The sequence below is a fragment of the Elephantulus edwardii genome, unplaced genomic scaffold, assembly GCF_000299155.1.
Source record: "Elephantulus edwardii isolate Elephantulus edwardi_28Jun2011 unplaced genomic scaffold, EleEdw1.0 scaffold00023, whole genome shotgun sequence".
Taxonomy (NCBI): Eukaryota; Metazoa; Chordata; class Mammalia; order Macroscelidea; family Macroscelididae; genus Elephantulus; species Elephantulus edwardii.
The window spans coordinates 4,349,635-4,358,423 of NW_006399773.1; the positions used below are offsets into that span (position 1 = coordinate 4,349,635).

Genomic DNA, 8,789 nt, shown 5'->3' on the forward strand with positions numbered 1-8,789 from the left:
CTCTAGGATGAATCTATTTGTTTTCTTGGCAGTCCATGATACATTCAATACTCTTCTCCAGCACCACAGCTCAAAGGCATCAATTCTTCTTCTATCCTCCCTAGCTATTGTCCAACTCTCTGATGCATAACAAGTGATTGCAAAAACCATGGCCTGTTAGGGGGGTTGTATAACAATGAAATAATTTTTTTACTTTTCAGAGAGAAAAGCTAATGGGGGGGGCGGGCAGGGAAGAAAGTATGCAACAAAGAATGAACGGAAATATAAAGTCTCTGCAGACTTTCATTAAAATAAACAAAAACCCCCATGTTTCATTGGGAGAATCTACTGTCAAAGGTGTCTTTGAAACACTCAAGAATAAGAATATAATTTTAAAGATGAAGGAGTTGTTGGCCCAAGTCATGGTCTTTTCAATTATTTCACACGTGGGTTAAAGCTGGACAATGAATAAGGAACACCAAAGAAGAATTGTTGTCTTTAAATTGTGGTATCATGAAGAGTGTTGAATATACCATGGATTGCCAAAAGAATAACACGTCTTCCTTGTGCAGACAGGATGCTCTTTGGAGGCAAAAAAGATGAAACTTGATGTTCAATACTTTGCATATGTTTTTAGGAGGGATCAAGCCTTAGAAAAAGATAGCATGTTTGGAAAAATAGAGGATCAGAGAAAGAGAAGACCTTTTAAGAAATGGATTTACACAGTGACTGCAACCTTGGACTTGAGCATTGATAGGGCAAGGTGTGGATCTATTGTTCATAGAGACTCTATGAGTCATAGTTGATTCAAGGGCAGCTCACCATAATAGCAATATACTCATCATTATGATTTGAGTGAAAGTTTATAGAGAAAATGGCTTTTTAGTCAACCATTCATACACATTTTCTATGATATTAATTGCAATATTAAAAATGTAACTGGATGCTTCCCAATGCTCATGATGCTCTTTTCCACAAATACTTCTATTTGTTTTAAAACACTTCTTTTTGGTGGTTTGAGTGAACGTTTACAAAACAGATGAATATTTTACTCATTAATTTACATTTTGTTCAAGAACATTCATTTTAATATCCAAAATACAGTTGTGCTTCCCCATTTCCTTACTATAATTCTCATTTCTATTAATCTTTCTGTACTTCTCTGTGTCTCTCCTTTCTTTAGTTATATTGTGGTGATAGTTCCCTTACTGTATATAACCTTTTCCTTCACCTATCTTAACATGTGTCCATTATCTGTTTAGGGAAATCTGGTGGCCTAGTGATAAGGAATTGTGCTGTCAACCCAAAGACACATAGTTTAAATCTGCCTGTTCCACAGGATAAATATGTGGTATCCACTTCCATGTGATTCACTGCCTCTGAAAACCCAGTGGAGGGTCAGCTACGAGTTGGTCCTGACTTGATGGTACACAACAACAATAATTAAGGAGTTCTTTTGGAGAGTGATAAGGAGCTACACTGCCAACCTAAAATCTCTTAGTTCAAATTCACTATCTGCTCCCCTGACAGAAAAATAGGTAGTCTCTTCCAATGCAATTCACTGCCCCTGAAAACTCACTGGAGGGTCAGTTATGAGTGGTTTCCAGCTTGACAGCAGATAACAGCAACTGCCGCGGCAACAATGATGGGTTTAAAGGGAACTCTGGTTATATGGTCCTAAGCGAGTTGCACTGCCAGACCAAAGGTGGCTCATTTCTAGTGATTCAAATCCACCAGTAACTGCATGGGAGAAAGATGAACAATCTCCTCTTGTGAGGTCTACGGCTCCTAAAAACCTTCAGGAGGGCCAGCTAAGAGTCAATTCTGCCTTAAAGGCAATAATTTACTATCTATTACTAATTTTACCAATTTATATGCTCTTTTACCACTCTCCTCTTCCTCCCTTCCTACCTCTTTCAACCATCCTTCAATGATTTTTTTCTTTGGATAAATCTTGAACTCTTTATTATAGTTATCCAATGCAATATTTGTCCTTTTGTAACTGACTTTCTTGACTCAGCAGTTTCTTCAAGATTCATCTGTGATATGCAGTTGTTGTCGTTGCCGTTGTTATGTGCTGTCAAGCCGCTTGCGATTCATAGCGACCCTATGTACAACAGCCCTAAATCCGGCTCTACCCTGTGCCAATCACACTGCCTCTGACACACCCATCCCAATTACCCCAGTCACTGAATCAATCCACTTCATAGAGGGTCTTCCCCTCCTACACCGCCCTTCCACCCCCAAGCATGATGTCCCTCTCCAAGGACCTGTTCCTCCTTACAACATGTCCAAAGTATGTCAGACAAAGCCCCAAAATCCTTGCCTCTGAGGAGCAGCCTGGTTTAACCCTCTCCAGGATGAATTTGTTTGTTTTCTTGGTAGTCCATGGTATATTCAATACTTTTCTTCAGCACTACAGCTCAAAGGCATCAATTCTTTTATTCTCCCTAGTCATTGTCCAACTCTCTGATGCGTAACAAGTGATTGCGAAGACCAGGGCCTGTATCAGACACACTTTAGTCTCCAGAATGACACCATTGCTCTTCAGTACTCTGGAGAGGTCCCTTCGGAAAATTTTGTTTTTCAGTGTTGCACAGCACTCCATTGTCGGAAAGTGCCATAGTTCCTTTATGCCTTTGTTAATCTATTTAAACAGGATCATGCCAATTGCTGTGTTGAGAATGGACTATAAAGGAGAACAAACTTAGAAGCATCACATTTATGTGGAGTTCATTCATTGCAGGTATGGGATGATGGTGACTTGGACCAGGAGATATGGTAAAAAGTTTTCAGGTTGTGTATACAGCTTGAAAATAGAGACAGCATTCTTTCCTGGTGGATTGGATAAATGAAATGGAAAAAGAGAAAACTCAATAATGACTTAGTGTTTTATTTTCTGAGTGACTGGAAATATGGAGTTGCAGATAACTAAGAGAAGGTGAGCTGCTGTTTGGAGCAGATTTAGAAAGTTCTTTTTGCACATTTTGAAATGTCCTTTCCCCCACTTTCATGGCTTTCCCAGGCTTTCCTAGACCATCAGTCAGTTTCTTAAGTTGAATCATATGTGTTTGTCTGGTCCTAATAGCAGTCCATGTAAATCTCTAGATGGTCTTTTCACAGTATTGCACTTGGTGCTTTATTATCTGGCTTTCATTGAGAATATCATGTTTTAATGTTGTATACCCAGGAGCCAGCACTGTTGCAGGCGTATAATATAAAGGGCCCAGTTGGTATTTACAGGATGTTTAGAAGAGTGACATCATCACACATGCAACAAATGCTCTTATTATTTGTGAAAATCAAAAGAAAGAAGGAAAACTAGGACTCTGAGCTGGGTAAGGGAAGCTGTATGTGAGATGTTTTCTTCCTAAGAATTTCAGATAAATGAGTGTTTTTAAGGCCATTCTTACAGTTTTTCAGATCCATACTTGATTCTACCAGCAAGATCAAGCCTTTTCTCACTGTTAAAAGGCAAGTCTTTGAGTTTTCTTACATTCTTCTTCTCACCACTTGCTGCTTCTTTTTTCTTCTTAGTGGTAGATAATTTACCAGATGATCACATATACTTGATCTATAGGCAAGTAGTACAGCCTAGTGATTAAATGCATGTAGTCTGTTTGTGTACAAAGCTTAGCTCCTGAATCCTGTACTTACTGACAATGTGACCTTGGGACGTTTATTTACCCTCCTCTGATCCTCAAAGTCCACTGGTGTAAAATACAAATTATAATGACATCTACTTTGTGGTATTACTGAGAGAATGAAATAACACATACCATGCATTTGCAGTGTACTTAGTACATGATTCACATAGAGTAAATGTTAACTTTTTAAAAGATGGCCAAAGTTCTAAGAAATATTTGACAACTGCAATCTTTTCTTCTTTTATTATGATGTTGCTTATTGGTCTAGTTGTGAGGATCTGAATTTTCTTTATGTTGATGGGTCACTCATAGTGAAAGCTATAGCCCTTTGATCTTTATCTGTAATTACCTTGAGTCCTTTTTGCTTTTGGCAAGCAAAGTTATACCATCTGCATTTCACGAGTTTTTAATAAGCCTTCCTCCAATTCTCATGATGCATTCTTCTTCAGGTAGTTCATCTCAAGGATTTTCTTTCACTTGGGCACTTTGGCCATGTGACCTGGAGGGACTGGTCCTTGGAAGAAGGACATCATGCTTGGGAGGGTGGAGGGAAAGAGCAGCAGAGGAAGACTTTGATGAGATGGATTGCCATGGTATATGGGGTAATGGTTTAGGTGTGTGAGACTGGATCAGGATAGGGCAAGGTTCAGAGCTATTGTACATAGGGTATCCCTGAGTGACAGGCAACTAGATGGCATATAACAACAACAACAACAACAACAACAACAACAACAACCGATTAATAACCAACACTTACAGAAGCAGTAAACAAGAAATCAAGTGACATACTGCATTGGCAAATCCATTGCCAAAGTCTTCTTTCATATCTTAAAAGTAAAGGCATCATTTTGATGACCAAATTGCCCCCCTTGAAAGCCATGAACTTTCCAGTCACCCATATGCGTGTGAGAAGCAGGCGATGAAAAAGAAAGACTGAGAAAGAATCAATTGGCTTGAATTGTGGTGATAGTTAAGGGGATTAAACACACTGTGGACTGTCAGAAGGACAAACAAACCTGTCTTGGACAGGGTAGAGTCAATGCTTCTCAGATGGTAAGACTTCATTTCACTTGTTTTGAATAAGTTATGGAAGGGACCAATGAATGCATAGAGAAGGTCATCATTCTTTATAAAATAGAAAGCTACTGAAAAAGAAGACCTTCATCAAGATGAATGAACATATTGACTTCAAAATGAGCTTGAGTACACTGTTATCATAGGGATGATGTAGTATTCAGGAAAGCTTTGTTCAGAGGCTTGCTATGAGTTGGAATTGACAAAAGGGTGCCAAACAACAAGATTCCAAGATGCACAATTAAGAACTGTGACATTCTCATACCATAAAGAGACCATAAATGACATCCAAGCAGATATATACACACCAATGTTTATCGTGGCTTTGTTCACAATAGCAAGGAGTTGGAAATAACCCAAGTGCCCATCAACAAACGAATGGATAGAGAAGCTGTGATATATTCACACAATGGAACACTACACTGCATTGAAAAACAAGGAACTCATGCAATATTATTCAAAATGGGTGAGCCTGGAGGACATTATGCTGAGTGAAAGAAATATCTCAGTCACAAAAGGACAAATATTATATGGTGCCACTATTGTAGAATGAGGCTGACATCGGGGTGAGGGTAAGACTGAGAAAAACTGGATAGATTATGCTTACTGCATTGAAGCCGATGAGGGAGAGAATAGTTTAAAAGTAATATATTTTAGGGCCTTATGATTATCATAAGAGTCTGGAATGAGGGTTGCAGAGTGGAGTATACTCGGGGTGGGGGTGGGGGTCTGCGGTGGGTATTGTGTACCAATGAAGGAGTTTTTCTTTTGCTTTTCAAGGAAAGGAGTGAACTCGGGGTGGGGAGAAAAGTGCAACAATGAATGAATGGAATTCCAAAATCTCTGTAGATGTTCATTGTAATGAATTAAAAAAAAAAAAAGAACTGTGACATTCTCTTGAAGATGTGGCATTAATGGTGTATGTCCACCAAAATATTTGAAAATAAGATGATGCAAACTCAGAGTCCTTGAACAGATCGACTCAACAGTTTATGATAAGATGATTTACTTATTTGTATTTTTCTTTTTCTGAAGATTTCAGCAAAACAAAATATAGTTGGATTTTCATTTTATGAGAATAGCTTTTCTGTGGTATGATTGACACACAATAAATTGCTCATGTTTAAAGTATAACATTTGAAAAGTTTTTGCTTATGAAAGAGTCACCATTGTCAAGAAACGGAACATGTTAATTATGTCAAAACATTTCCCAATGTCGTTCTGTAATCTCTTCCTAATTCACATCTTTCCAACCTCCTCTTCCTACTCTTGTCTAGGAAACTAGTTATCTCCTTTTGTCAATATAGATTAGTTTGCATTTTTAGGGTTTTATAGAAATGTATTTGGGTTTTTCTCTCAAGAGAATTGTTGTTCTGTGTATCAGTGGTATTCCCTTTCGTTGCTAAGCTCATTCCAATCTAGATGTATGTATTACGATTTGTTGAATGACATTAAAACTATTTTACATTTTGAGCTATTAAAAACATAGGTACTTTGAATATTCATGTACAAGTTTTATATAATCATATAGCTTCATTTCTCTTAGATAAATATCTCAGAGTGAAATGGTTAAATTGTATGGTAGGAATATATTTGATATATTAAGAAACTAGGGGACTCTGGTGGCCTAGTGGTAAGAAACTGCACTGTAATCCTGAAGGCAAGGGTTCAAGGCCACCAGCTGCTCCACGGGAGGAGGATGGGCCATCTCCGCCTGTGTGATTAACTGCCACTGAAAACTTGCTGGTGGGTCAGCTGTAGGTCGGTTCTGACTGGGTGATATACTGCAATAACATTAAGAAACTGACAAACTGTTTTTAAAATAGTTAAAACATTTTAGGTTCAGTTCCGATTTGAAGACACATAGCAATCACCACCAGTAGTATAAAATGAAAATTCCACTTTCTTTTTTTTTGCTAACACTTGGTGAGGTCAGTCATTTTAACTATTCTAAAGGCATTTTCCATTGTTTCAAATGCATGTTATAGTTGGACAATGAATATGGAATGCTGAAGAAGAATAGAAGCCTTTGAATGTTGATATTGGTGAAGAATAGGGAATATAATGTAAATCTCCCAAATAAACAGATCTGTCTTTTAAGAAATGCAATCAAGTGCTCACTTCAGCAGGACATAGACAAAAATAGAAATGATATAGAGATGATTAGCATGGCCCCTGTGCAAGAATGACATGCAAATTCATGAAACATTCCATATTTCTCAATCTCATAAGGACAAATACTGCATAAGACCATTATTGTAAAAGTAGAAGAGTAACTAGTAAAACATGTACAGGAACTCAAGTAGGGGAGGGGGTGGGGAGGGTAAAGGATAGGGAGGGGTGAAACCTCAGGTCTGCACAGTGGGTGGAGGGAAAGGGGGAAGCAAATGGGAAGGATCCAGGTGAAAAGACAGGGTAATGATGGCCAAGGTCCAATGGTGATTAAGTTTATAAAGCCGAATGAATGAGAATGATTGTATGAAATACAATGTGAATGAAGAATAGTGTGAAACACAATGTACATGAATGTAGAAGAAATAAGATATACATCATATTTTTAAAAAGCAAAGAAAGCGTAACCAAGATCCTCCTTAGAGACAAGGATGATGAATGAGACTTTGTCTCACATATTTGGGGCATGTTGTCAGGAGGGAACAATCTCTGGGCTTCAAATGACACAGCGCTTCAAAAAGTGAAGGAGAGGAAGACCTTGAGGGAGATGGCTTAACACAATGGGCTTGAGCACGGCAGAGAATGAGAAAGAGCAGGGTTTTACACTGTGGTGCCCAGGGGCACTATGAGTCAGAGCTAACCCAATGACACCCAGCAACAAGTAGTAGTACAAGCAATAAGCTCTGAAAGTCTGGCCATCTGAACCCACACTGCGGCTTTCTGGGGGAAACACTTGAAAAGCTACTTCCATAATGATTACAGTCCAGCAAACCCTGCACGACAGTTCTACTCTGTCAGATGAAGTCAATGAGATGCAAAGTTGACTCCACAGTACCTAAAAACCACAACAGTACTTCTGTAATGAAGTATCATTGTGCTTTTAACTTACTGGTAGTATACTGAATAACATGTAAGGCTGAGAAACGGAAAAGTCATTCAAATACATCAGCTACTCATCAAGAAAAAGGTCAGTGCCTTCCCATGAATATTTACAGCCTTGAAAAACCTAAGGGAGTCAGGTGTGGATCAGAACTCTGTTTATGGCAGTTGTGTTGTTGATTGCCTTTGAGTCTAACATGACTCATAGAGACCCTATGAACAAGTCCTGAAGACCCTCTACAACTATCAACTTTTATCAAAGTTCATAGAGTTTCCCCTAGGCATTTTATTTAAGATGTGGATGCCACTCCTGCTTCCAAACCTGTCATAGCATGTTATTGTTTTTATGTGCTGCTAAGTGGTCTGTGATGTATAGTGACCCTATGTATAGCAGTTTGGAACCCTTTCCTGTCCTGAGCCAGTCTCACTAATTCAGACACACCAACCCCCTAGTCCCAGTTACCGTATCAATTCATCTTATCTGGGTGTCCCTCTCCTGCGCTGTCTGTTCATCCTTCTGAGCATAATATCTTTCTCCTAGGACCAATCTCTCCTGGCCACATGTCCAAAGTAAGTGAGGCGGAGATTCAAAATCCTAGCCTCCAAGGAGAGACTTGTTTCACCCTCTCCAAGACAGACCAGAAGATTTTTGGGTTTTGGTTTGGTTTCCCCCACCCACTAAATGACTAGTGATGTGGAGCATCTGTTCCTGTGTTTATTTGCTTAGTATATCTTCTTCCTGTTTTTTTTTTCCAAAGAAAGTCTTTAGAGATGTTTCTAAAATTATTTCTTGTATATAATTATCTTCCTTGTATGTGTATGGATATTATCCTGTAATTCACAACATTGTATTTCAAGATGGATCTATTTGCTCCCTTTCCTATAGATAACCTTAACACTGAGTTTTACTCCAGAATTGACCCTGAACCCAGTGCCAGTGACAAAAAGGAAATACAACTGACAGATGAGGAAGCGAAGGAGGATGGAGCCTCTGGGTTCAACCAGCCATCCCCACTGGACCCACCTGGGAAAACACTT

At 38.8% G+C, this 8,789-nt stretch overlaps 1 pseudogene; it reads left to right on the top strand.

Annotated features, from left to right (window-relative positions):
- Positions 1 to 2,735: 2,735 nt before the first annotated feature.
- Positions 2,736 to 8,789, top strand: part of LOC102867371 — a 9,731-nt pseudogene continuing 3,677 nt past the window's right edge.